Genomic DNA, 13,546 nt, shown 5'->3' with positions numbered 1-13,546 from the left:
ATTAACCTGGAGAGGGAAGAGTAGCTTTATCCATTGGGATCTAAAACTCTATCCAACACTACTGAAAAAAGTCAGAAGGGAAAAACCAAGGGGAGCAGGGGAGTGGGGAGGTCATAAAAGGGAGGGAAGAAGAAGGGGGAGGGATTTCCTTAGGCATTAAAATAAATAGAGGGGAATAATAAGGGAGGGGGTAAAAAGGGTACTAAATCAAGGGAGGGGACAAGGGTTACTGGCATGAAGCAAACCACTTCTTTAAAAGAAAATAGTGTAAGAAAAAGAGGTAGAACTAGGAGAGGATACCAAAATGTCAGCAAATACACAACTGATAATTATCAACTCTGAACATGAATGGGATAAACTCGCACATAAAAAGGAAGCAAATAGCAGAGTGGATGAGAAAGCAAAATCGTACCATATGTTGTCTACAAGAAACACATATGAGGCGAGGGGACATACACAGGTTGAAGGTAAATGGTTTGAGCAAAATCCTTTGGGCCTCAAATGAGAAAAAGAAGGCAGGAGTGGCAATTATGATTTCTGACAAAGCCAAAGTAAAAATAGATATGATTAAAAAGACAGGGGAGGTCATTAAATCCTGATTAAAGGCAGTATAGACAATGAGGAAATAACATTGCTCAATATGTATGCACCAAATGGCATAGCAACCAGATTCACAAAGGAGAAACTGGCAGAACTCAAGAAGGAAATAGATAGTATAACCATACTAGTGGGAGATCTAAATATTCCTCTTTCAGATCTAGATAAATCAAACCAAAAAAAAATAAATAAGAAAGAGGTAAGAGAGGTGAATGAAGTCCTAGGAAAATTAGTTTTAATAGATATGTGGAGAAAAATAAATGGGAACAAAAATGAATACACCTTCTTTTCAGCTGCACATGGTACATTCACAAAGATTGACCATGTAATAGGGCATAGAAACATTGCAAACAAATGCAAAAGGGCAGAAATAATAAATGTAACCTTTTCAGACCACAATGCAATAAAAATAATAATTAGTAAGGACACCTAGACAGGCAAATCAAAAACGAATTGGAAATTAAATAATATGATTCTCCAAAACCAGCTAGTCAAAGAAGAAATCATAGAAACAATCAACAATTTCATTGAAGAGAATGACAATGATAAGACATCCTACCAAATTCTATGAGATGTAGCCAAGGCAGTACTCAGGGGGAAATTTATATCCTTGAGTGCATATATTAACAAATTAAGGAGGGCAGAGATTAATAAAATGGGCATGAAACTTAAAAAATTAGAAAGCGAACGAATTAAAAATCCCCATATGAATACTAAATTAGAAATACTAAAGATCAAGGGAGAAATTAATAAAATTGAAAGTAAAAGAACTATTGAATTAATAAATAAGACTTGAAGCTGCCATTTTGAAAAAACAGATAAAATAGACAAAGTACTCGTCAATCTAATAAAAAAAAGGAAAGAAGAAAACCAAATTGACAGTATCAAAGATGAAAAGGGAAACCTCACCTCTAATGAAGGGGAAATTAAGGCAATCATTAAAAACTATTTCACCCAATTGTATGGCAAAAAATATAACAATTTAGGAGATATGGATGAATATTTACAAAAATATAAATTGCCTAGATTAACAGCAGAAGAAATAGAATACCTAAATAATCCCATATCAGAAAAAGAAATTGAACAAGCCATCAAAGAACTCCCTAAGAAAAAATTGCCAGGGCCTGATGGATTCACAAGTGAATTCTATCAGACATTCAAAGAGCAACTAATCCCAATACTACACAAATTATTTGATATGATAAACAAAGAAGGAGTCCTATCAAATTCCTTTTATGACACAAATATGGTACTAATTCCAAAGCCAGGTAGATGAAAAACAGAGAAAGAAAACTACAGACCAATCTCCCTAATGAACATAGATGCAAAAATCTTAAATAGAATATTAGCAAAGAGACTCCAACAAGTGATCAAGAGGATCATCCACCATGATCAGGTGGGATTTATACCAGGAATGCAAGGATGGTCCAACATTAGGAAAACCATCCACATAATTGACCATATCAACAATCTAACAAACAAAAATCACATGATTATCTCAATAGATGCTGAAAAAGCCTTCGACAACGTATAGCACCCATTCCTATTGAAAACCCTGGAAAGTATAGGAATCAAAGGACCTTTCCTAAAAATAATAAACAGTATATACCTAAAACCATCAACTAATATCATATGCAATGGGGATAAATTAGAATCCCAATAAGATCAGGAGTAAAACAAAGATGTCCATTATTACCTCTAATATTCAAAATAGTACTAGAAACACTAGCAATAGCAATTAGAGAAGAAAAAGAAATTGAAGGTATCAAAATAGGCAATGAGGAGACTAAGCTATCACTCTTTGCAGATGATATAATGGTCTACTTAAAAAATCCTAGAGAATCAACTAAGAAGCTAGTAGAAATAATCAACAACTTTAGGAAAGTTGCAGGATACAAAATAAATGCACATAAATTATCAGCATTTCTATACATTTCCAACACATTAGAGCAGCAAGAGGTAGAAGGAGAAATACAACTTAAAATCATCCCAGACAATATCCTTATTTTCATCCTTATTTATTTTTCTCCAAATATCAATTAAATCTAATTTTTCTAGGACTTCATTCACCTCTCTTGCCTCTTTCTTATTTATTTTTTGGTTTGATTTATCTAGATCTGAAAGAGGAATATTTAGATCTCCCACTATTATGGTTTTACTATCTATTTCCTTCTTGAGCTCTGCCAGTTTCTCCTTTATGAATTTGGATGCTATGCCACTTGGTGCATACATATTAAGCAATGTTATTTCCTCATTGTTTATACTGCCTCTAATCAGGATGTAATGACCTTCCCTGTCTTTTTTAACCATATCTATTTTTACTTTGGCTTTGTCAGAAATCACAATTGCCACTCCTGCCTTCTTTTTCTTATTTGACGCCCAAAAGATTTTCTCAAGCCCTTAACCTTAAACTTGTGTATGTCCACCTGCTTCATATGTGTTTCATGTAGACAACATATGGTAGGGTTTTGGTTTCTAATACACTCTGCTATTTTGTGAGCGAGTTCATCCCATTCACATTCAGAGTTATAAGTATCAGTTGTGCATTTGCTGCCATCCCCTATTCCTACTCCTTCTTCTTAATATATTTCCTTTTAAACCAGTGGTTTGCTTTAAGCTGGTATCCCTTATCCCCTCCCTTGATTAACTTCCCTTTCTACACCCTCTCTTATCATTCCCCTCTTTTTCTTTTTAAAGACCTAATAAATTCCCTCCCCTTTCATCTCCCCTCCCTTTTTTGACCTCCCCACTCCCCTGATCCCCTTGGTTTATCCTTTCTGACTTTCTCAGTAGGGTTAGATAGAGTTTTATATCCCAATGGATAATATAGCTACTCTTCCCTCTCTGGGTTGATTACACTGAGAGTAAGGTTTAAATATTACCTCTTAATGCTCTCTTCCTCTCCTTCTTATAATAGAATTTGTCTCCTCCCCTTCCCATGCCCTCTTTTTGTGTAATAGACTATCCTATTTTTCTTATTTCTCAATTTTCTCTTGGTGTCCCCTGCTATTCACTCCCCTCTTTCTCACCCCCTATATCATCTTAGACCATTTATTATTCCACCCTCTCGTTTTGAATTATTCTTCTGATTACTATAATAGTTAATATTATAATAGTGAATAGAGTTCACTAGAGAGAATTATACATAGCATTTCTCCACATAGGAATACAGATGATTAGATCTTACTGAGGCCCTTAAAAAGACAAATTTAACAATCATGAGTTTTCTTTCTTTCCCCTCTGTTTCTTATTTACCTTTTCATGTTTCTCTTGATTTTTGTGGTTGGATATCAAACTTTCCATTTATTCCTGGTCTTTTCTGTGCAAATACTTGGAAATCTTCAATTTTGTTGAATGCCCATACTTTCCCCTGGAAGTATATAGTCAATTTTGATGGGTAGTTAATCCGTGGTTGAAGGCCCAGCTCTGTTCCCTTTCTGAATATCATATTCCAAGTCTTGAGGTCTTTTAGTGTGGAGGCTGCCAGATCCTGTGTTTTCCTGATTGGTGCTCCTTGATATTTGAATTGTCTCTTTCTTGCTTCTTGTAAGATTTTTTTTACTTGGAAGCTCTTGAATTTGGCTATTATATTCCCGGAGGTTGTCTTTTCTGGGTCTAGCGTAGAGTGTTATCTATGGATCCTTTCAATGTCTATATTGCCCTCTTGTTGTAGAACTTCAGGGCATTTTTGCTGAATAATTTCTTTTAGTATGGAGTCCAAAATTCTATTAATTTCTGCTTTTTCAGGGAGACCAATGATTTTCAAATTGTCTCTTCTAGACCGGTTTTCTTGGTCTGTCACTTTCTCATTGAGATATTTCATGTTTCCTTCTATTTTTTCAGTCTTTTGACTTTCTTTTATTTGTTCTTGCTGTCTTGAGAGATCATTAGCTTCTAATTGCTCAATTCCAGCCTTTAAGGACAGGTTTTCCTTTTCAATCTGGTCATTTCTGGTGTTCAATTTGCTTATCAGTTCATTTGATTTCTGAGACTCACTTTCCAATTGCAAAATTCTGCCTTTTAAATTGTTATTTTCTTGCCTGATTTCCTTTTGAGCTATTTCCAATTTCTCTAGCCAAATCTTTTCCAACTTTCTCGTCATCTCATATTTGAACTCTTCAAGAGCTTGTGACCAGTTTTCATTATTTTGGGAGGGTCCGGATACGATTGCTTGTTTGTTCTCCTCTTCTGTTTTCTAGGTTGTCTGGATTTTCTCTGTGTAAAAGTTGTCTAGTGTTAAAGATTTCTTCTTGTTGTTAATCTTTCTCTTTTGGCCTTTCTGATTCTGGGTTGCCACTGTTAGCCCAAACGGTTCTCAGCTTTATCCTCACACTCAGGGTCTGTCTGCACTCTTTATGTTCCTGAGGTCTCAGGTCTGGTTCTTCTCAAGGTCAAGCCCCCTGGTGGACTCCCTTGCTTGATCCTCTGCCAGAGCTTCCTTTACAGGTCTCAGGGTGCTGCTTGCACTGTTGTATACTCATCTGCACTAGTTCCCCACTCAGGGTTTCAGAGCCCTCTCTCAAACCTGTGTCCGCCTCCACCCGCACCTGCGCTCCGTGTCTGCACTCAAAGTCCGAGTGAGTTCTTTAGCCTTTTGGAGTCCTAAGTCTTGCTGCTCTCAGGAACAGGCCCTGGAGCTGCCCATGACTCACTGGGTGCCCGAAACCTGCTCTATTTCTCTTGAGCTGGCTTTGGTGCTGTAGGTGGTGGGGGGGGGGTTGCTTAGCTTGTGCTCTAGTGAGAGCTGTTTCAACCCTTTATAGCATGGAAATGCCCTGATTCCATGTACCTTCCACACTACACCCTGATGTGGGGTCCCTCCATTCGTCTGGATTTTTTTTTATGTCCCCTTGAGGAGTCCTGTATGTTTTGGTTAGGAGAGGTTAAGTGCTGCTTTTTACTCTGCCGCCATCTTAACCCAGAAGTCTCGATCACTCTGCTTTTTATCTCCTACCCCTGATTTCTTTTAAGTTCCAAATAAACCTTCAATACAGGAAACTAATCTCAACCCCCTTTTATATTAGTGCCTTCACTCTCTTAATTATTTCTGATTTATCTTGTATCTTTGTACCTATAATACTTGTTTTTTGTTGTTTTCTTCTTTTGACTGTGAGTTCCTTGGGAGGGGGTACAGCCTTTAGCCTGCCTTTTATATTTCCAGCACAACATACTATGTTAACAATAGGTACTTAATAAATGTTTATTGAGTAATTGTTAACTGGAAGGATCATCAGAAGTATTAGACTAATAAGTATATAAACAGGCATAGTATGTAGAAGATTGTCTACAAGTGGGTATAGCACAGAATTTACAGAAGTTTCCATGACATTCAGCAGGACAGAGTATAGCTTATTAACTCTACAATTATATTTTCAAATACCTAATTTTTGAATTTGTCATCATGGCTTCACAAATATTGTTCTAGGCTTAGGTTTAAAAGACCTGAGTTCAAAGTCTTCCCATTACTTGTTGTGTCTGTATGACTTCATTCAAGCATTAGAATCCATCTGAGCCTCAATTTTCCCATCTGTAAAGGTAATATAATGACACTTGCAAAATGTCAACCTATCAAATACATTTATTTTCAGTTTTAGATTATATACTGTACATAAATAAATCCAAGCAATGATTGCTACTGAAAATGGTAACTTGCTTTCTCTGTAAGAGCTGATTTCATAACTAAGGAAAATCTTTATTTAATCCATCCCAACTCTGACACATACTGACTATTTAACTCAAAATAAGTTGTTTAATTTTTCATTTCTATAAATTGCAGAGACATTTCTCATCTGTATTTGCAAAAGGATTAATCTAGAAGTTTTTTGCACCAGTGAAATCACAGATTTGGTTTCTCTTTCATCCTATTATTTTTCATTTCCAAGGAGATTCTTCTAGATCTATTCAATTCATAGAATATCAATCACACCTACCTTCTGCAAGACACTGTTTTAGGGGTAAGGAAAATATGAAGAAATTAATTGTGACAGTCAACTTCTCTATAGAATTTTAAGGTTTTCAGGGAACTGTATGTGTTAACTCATTTCATCATCACAACAATTTATGCCTGTGAAGATGGGATTAATCCTACCCTGCCCACTTTTAGATTAAATCACCAAAAGTATAAACACCCCACTTAATTCTCAAGTGGGAGAAGTCTTTGACCCATGTGTGCAAGAGTGGTGATGAATCAGAATCTACTGACTGCCCCCTGGACAGTCCTAATCAAAACTTTTGTTGTGATTGGTACATGTAAAATGGGAGGAAGGCACAGGAAGTGATTAAAGAAATGGTCTACATTAATTGCAAGAACTTCCAGGGCTTGGGCTCTTCAGCCTTGAACTGACCTGGAGGAGTTCTGGCTGAGGACCTTGTACTGCTTTATATTTCTTCTTAGAACTATATGTGGGTGATTGAAAAAAAGGCTGACTCCCTTCCTTAGCTTCCCTGGAAGTACTAGCCTCCAGAGGGGCCTCTTGACCAGGAGGAGGCCTTGTGGCTAAAACTCTTGTTAATTGACCTTTAGGCTCTCTGGCTGGGGCATCTGGAGCCAGGCCTGAGTAAAGCCAGGGCTTGAACACATAGTCTAGCTCAGTGGTTCCCGTACTTTTTTGGACTACTGCCCCCTTTCCAGAAAAAAATATTACTTAGCCCCCTGGAAATTAATTTTTTAAATTTTATTAGTAATTAATAGGAAAGTTAAATGCACCTGTGGCCATCACTGCTCCCTGGGTCACTGCAACACCCACCAGGGGGTGGTGGTGCCCACTTTGGGAATCACTGGTCTAGCTCATTAACCTAGATCTCTTACTCAGCCCTCTTCTCATTTCTCTACTTTCACTCTTTCCCTATATTTTATAAATAAATTGTTAAAAAATATTTGGAATTGATATATATTCATTTCCTGGTGGCCACCCTTTTGAATATTCAATCCAACAATAATTTTTACCCTTTATATGCCACAGATGATTTTATTCTCTGCATTTGACAAATGAGGAAAAAAGACTGAGAAATAGGTTCAATGACTTGGCCAGAGTCACCCTTAGCACTAATTCGGGAGAGCTTTAGATTCATGTCTTTCAGACTATAAGTACAATATTTTATCCTCTGCACCATGAAGCAGTCTAATTAAACTAATGCAGTCCCTGCCTAATGTCTTGTTTGAGGAACCTTACTCTGAGGTCCCATCAGACTCTAGTTCTGTGATAAAATGATACAATGAAATATAATTTTGCAAAAGTGAGATTAGATAAAGTGCTCGTGGAATAATAAATATGGTTGAAAACCCTAAAAATAGAGGGATCAGAAAAAGGGGTGATATTGGATCCTAGGATAATTGCCTTAGAAATGAAGGGAATTTGAAGGCCTTCAGGTCCAACTTTTTCATTTTACAGCATGAGGAAACAGGCTTACAGAGACAAGAAAGTGAGTGACATTTAAGGAAGGTACAAGTCTGAAAAATAAGTAGGGAGTATATTTTACAGATAACAGGTAGCTTGGGAAAGAACTGGAAAGTGGGAGACAACATCAAATTTGGGGAGCAGATAGTAGTGCAGTTTGACTATAACAGTGGGTGAATGGGGAGACTTATTTAATAGGTTCAAGAGGTGTATTGCACTAGAATGTGGAAGACCTTCAATGCCAAGGTTAGATATTTGTATCTTATATGAAAAGCAATATGGAGATGTTTTTGAGAGGAAAGTGTCATGGTCTGATCTGTACTTTCAAAAGATTATTGTGATAGTATATAAAATACAAATTGGAGATGAGACAAGACTAGGAGGAAGACCACTTACAAAGAAAGAAGGCAATTAGTATATATGAAGTACCTAGTTAGTGTCAGGTACTATGCTAATCATTTTACAAATATCCCATTTGATCCTCATAATAACCTTGGTAATAGTACACTTATTATCACTATTTTATAGATGAGAAAACTGAGGCAGATTGAGGGCAACTCAATTAGGAAGTAACTGTATCCAGACATGAATTCAAGGTTTCCTGATCCCAAGCCAGCATTTTAATTACTGCAGCACCAATCAATGATTATAATTTTCCTGATCAGAGAGGATTAAATCCTGGGCTAAGTTTACTTTTGCTTTGCTTTTGTTTCACGGATTTATACATGTTCTTTCTTCAACAGCAAAGAAGTGTTTATGAAGGCTTGTATTCATACATTCAATACATAGTTGGTAAAAAGAGTAAGCAACTCTTTTGGCCATGCCAAGGTGAAATAAGAAGTTGTCTTTGCCTTTATAACTTACATTCTAGCAGAATATTGATAATACTTTACAGTATTGACCTCACCTGGCTATTTCAGAGAAGTATTTTATAAACATTAAAGCCATGAAAACACTTGTAAACATTAAAGTCATAGTGGTACTTTCATAAAAATACTAAGAAATTTTAATTTCTAATATGGTAAATATTCATAGATACAAACTACTTAAAACTCTTTGAAGAATATTTAGTATAAAGGTGAATGATCATAGTGTTACCATGCCTTGACACTTACTACTTTTATGAGTTTGACAAAGTCATTTGAATTTTTTGGGGACTCAGTTTCCTCTCTTATTAAATGAAAGGACTTCTGGACTCTAAAACTAAATGTATCTGGAATACTCAGGCTGAAAAACCTAGGGATGCAGGACCATTGGCATGTCAATGACTAGGAAAAAAGTGTCACTGTTTCCAGGTGCTCCTTAAATTGGTTCTGGTGCATGAGAGATTGTACTCCACCTGGGAATAGATATTATAGGTGATGAGCTATGACTACTGGATTAATTCTCCTAGTCGTACTATCTTTTTGAAGCCCAGGAAAAGGGAGGCTTGTGTTTCAGCAATATATTGGCTACCATTTTAAAGGTATGAAACCTAGGTGAGATCTGTTAATCCTTCAGGGCTCTCTCACTGCATTTCTTTTTTCTACATTTGTTATTCTTTTTGTGTGTCATTGTGGGCAAGAAAAAGAAATAGAGACAGAGAATCAGAGAAAGAGGGCAGGTGGAAGGAAAGAAAGTAAAAATGAAGGAAAGAAAGAGAGGAAATAGGAAGGAAAAGAGGGAAAGAAGTAGGAGGGAGAAAAAGAGGGATAAAGGAAGGAAAGAGGGAACCTAAAACCTCCCTCTCATGCATTGTTATTTGACTCCTCCATTTTCTGACCTCTCAAGAAATCTAATTTGACATAGCCAATGAAATGACATGCCAAACACTCATCAGTACTGATGGACATCCAATTTTCTGCCTTGTATCACCTCTGATTTTGGACCCTTTTCTAGAATGTCAATTTCTAATATAATAAAAAATGTATGTCCCTGTCAGAGTTTGCCATGTACATTGGCTTTTATTTTCTTTCTGTAATTCCCAATCTTTTTTTTTTCACTTGCCTTTCTTTTTAAAAGGCACCCATTTTGGATTCCTGTGGGATCTGTATAATTTAAGAATCAGTAGAAGTGTAAATTAAAGGTCAACTTTTCTTTTTTTGTCATTTCAAGACCAAGTTAGTTTTGCTCTTTACCCCGTACTTGTTATTTAAAAAATGTGTCCTTCCTGCTTCTCTTTCTTGTTCACTTTCTTGTCATTCTGTAAGACCTTCATCAAATGTTATCTGCTTTGTGACATGATCATTATATCTTTTGAATCCTTATAGCATTATGAGTCTTTGTTTTATATTATAATTATTTATCTCTTCTACAGAACCAGTGAGCACAAGGACTATTTTTTATTTACCTTTTTCTCACTTTCAGTGAGACTATACCAGGATACATTGTTTTGCATATGCTCATTTTCCTCATTGCAGTTTTAATATATTGTGGTTCAGTATAAGAAATTGAATGGGAATTTTTAGAGAGTTTGGCAATATTTTCAGACAACACACAAAGGCCAAAAGATGACAAAAAAGTTAAAAACTCAGATATGCAAAAATATTCAAAGTATTGCATATCAACATATTTTTCTCTTTTGATGCCATAAACATACATAATCTCTTTTACCATAAAAAATTAAAAGAAAAGATTCATAATTCTTTTCTGATATGAAGGGAGGGTCAAAAAATTTTACAAATTTCCTAGATCATGAGGTCATGCTGGCCCTAAACTCTGTGATGTGGAAGAGATACCTATAAATATTTATTAATTTAATTGAAGCACATTTTCTATTTTTCAATGCCATGCATGATTTGTTAAAAAAATTATCCTAAGACTTTCTACCCAGTGAAAAAAATCTCTATAGGTTTAACAGAATTAGAAAACTTAGCATCACATTCACAGACAGTCACATCGTGATATGACAAGGACTTTCTTTGTAGACAAGACTTCTTAACTCCTTACCAACCCAGAGAACGCAGAGAGTAACTTCTGTCCTATAATACTTCTAGGGGGGAAAAAAAGCTAAATGAAAATATAGAAAAATAAATTGTGATAAAAACTTTTAAACATTAACATCATAAAAGTAGCATTAGTGAAAATGTGTTAATCTACTGAAAGTGGACTATGGAATCCCCATCATTTAACATATTCATCTTTGGTACTAAAACAATTTCCTTCCATGTCAATTTGCAAGAGAGAGGTAGTGTATTTCCCCTGGGGGCCAGGGTGGCAGGTGGGGGACAGGTAGAAGGGTAGAAGAAAAAGCCAACCAGGAAGTGTTGCGTCCTCTTCTAATTTCCAGGCGCTGTCAACAGTTGGGGCCAGGCACTGCAGGAGCCTGCCCAGCAGAATCAAAGACCAGTTGAACAGGTGGGGTGAGGGTGACCCACGCTGGATCTAAGAGGAGTGGGGAGACATCACCAACATCAGTAACTGGCACTGGACTGAGGGGGATGCTTTAAACTGGTCCATGGACAAGCTTAAGTCCCTGCTTCTGGCTGGCCAAGTGAAAAATGAAGGGGGCAACTGTGAGGTAACAGAAATGAGCAAGCTAGATGGAGGGGCATCAATCAAAAATCAGAAAGGCAAACACATCTTTTTCTGTGAGTGGACCATCAAACTGAAATGGGCAGGTACGTCTAAGTCAGAATTGAAATACAAGAGATATGTGGAGATCCCCAACTTGCCAGATGAAAATGACGTCAGTTAAGTGGAGGTTAATGTGAGCTTTGCCAAAGATGAGACTGACACAACCCTATTAGCCTTAATGAAGCCAGAAGGTGTGACTAAGATCCAAGCTGCAGTGAAAACTTATATCAGGACTCTTGAAACAGAATTGTCGCAGGACATAATCTTATCTACTCTGAATGTTGAGATGGTAGATCCAGCACCCCAGATGCCAGCAGAAGTAGAGGAGTCCAAAGTGTGAAGATGAGATTAACTCTGCCCTGACCATTTTTAGATTTAATCACTGTTATGTGGAGATGCAAAGCATGGAATCCCTGCAAAGATACAGGGACTGCCTCACCCAGAATTCCAGGGGACCCCCCTGGAGAACTTTGGGGGAGGCTATCCCTGTACCTTTGCAGGGATTCCATGCTTTGCATCTCCACATAACATCACCAAAAGTATAAACACCCCACTTACACTTGAGTAGAGGAAATCTGTAACCCACACAAAAGTGGGTGATGAATCAGAACCCACTGACTGCCCCCTGGGCAGTCCTAAGCAAAGCTGTAGGCTGTAATTGGTACAGGTAAAATAGAAGGAATGTACAGGAAGTGACGCAAAAGAAGTACCTTTAAAAAGGAGTTACAACTTCCTGTGGGGACTCTTCTTCATTCTTCGGAGTTCCAAGTTCAAGTTGGAATTTGCTTACTGGACCTGAGACCTTGGACTTAATGAGACTGTTCTTAAATCTCTCCCTTTGAATTACCACGTGGTGAGTGAAAAAAGACTGATTTCTTTCTGTTTTTTTTTTTTCTGAAAGGACACTCCTCTTAAAAGAGGCTTCGGACTGAAGCCTTTGCTTTATTCATCCCCAGGTCCTCAGCCTTTAGCCCTAGGCCCTTGGCTCAAGGCTGAGGCCCTTCTGGTTGAGGATTAATGAGTGGGTTGAGCCAGGGGCCAGAGCAAAATACTTAGCATGGTAGGTTAGATATCTTGCCCTATCCTCTCTGATTTTCTTACTTTCACTCTCTTCCTATTTGTAAATAAACTACTATAAAAGTCATTTTGACTTGAGTCTTTCATTTGAAATTGAATCAATTCCTGGCCACCACCCTCTTATATATTCAGTCCAACCATAATAATTTTTTACTTCTTTACAAAAGTCAAAACTTGTACTTTTGCAAGTCAGCCTAAATCTGATGGTGTCAAAAACCCTACCTGCAAGATGATTCTGAAGGATAGTTTCTTAATGTCATCAGATTAAGCTCTTTAGGGTATTTGTGACCCAGGAGATGATTCAGGCTTTTACCCATGCTTCTGCTCTGTTAGAAGCAGATAAAGGTGGAAAATTCCAGCTCCTTGATGGCAATGTCACCAGGGAATTCTTAAATATGTTTCCTGAAAACAAAATTGTGATGAAATGGAGGTATACATCTTGGCTTGAGGGTCACTTTGCCACGGTCACTTTGATCTTTATTGACAAAGATGAAGAGACAGAGTTTCTCATGGAGGGCAAAGGCTTCCCATCACTGGAGGAAGAATGAACAAGACAGGGCTGGCAGTGATACTATTTTGAGAGTATCAAACAGAACATTGCATATGACACATGCTTATTCTGTTAACTTCTACAGGACCACAGCCCACCTGGCAGTTCAGTCCAGCTCTCTACTGTCCTGCAGCTAGGACTGGCAGTACTACACCATCCCAACCACTACTGGAGGATCTATGCCCCCTCCCCATTCATATACCATGGGTTTGTGTTTTCTGCTGGGTAGGATCAGACAGTGAATTCTCTTTTATATGTATATACCCTAAATAAACATAACTTTAAAAAAAAGAACTGCTTCAGATATATATTGTCTGTATGACCATGGGTAAATCACTTAACCTCTCAAGACCCAAGGTCATTGGTTTTC

The 13,546-nt window shown here is 37.2% G+C and overlaps 1 pseudogene; it reads left to right on the top strand.

The window, feature by feature from the left end:
* LOC123241348 overlaps positions 1 to 13,252 on the top strand; it is a 98,633-nt pseudogene extending 85,381 nt beyond the window's left edge.
* Positions 13,253 to 13,546: the final 294 nt, after the last annotated feature.

This window comes from Gracilinanus agilis, chromosome 3, assembly GCF_016433145.1.
Source record: "Gracilinanus agilis isolate LMUSP501 chromosome 3, AgileGrace, whole genome shotgun sequence".
NCBI classification, from domain to species: Eukaryota; Metazoa; Chordata; class Mammalia; order Didelphimorphia; family Didelphidae; genus Gracilinanus; species Gracilinanus agilis.
The sequence above is the reverse complement of the archived record's forward strand: the minus strand, read 5'-3'. Positions and strand labels throughout refer to the sequence as shown.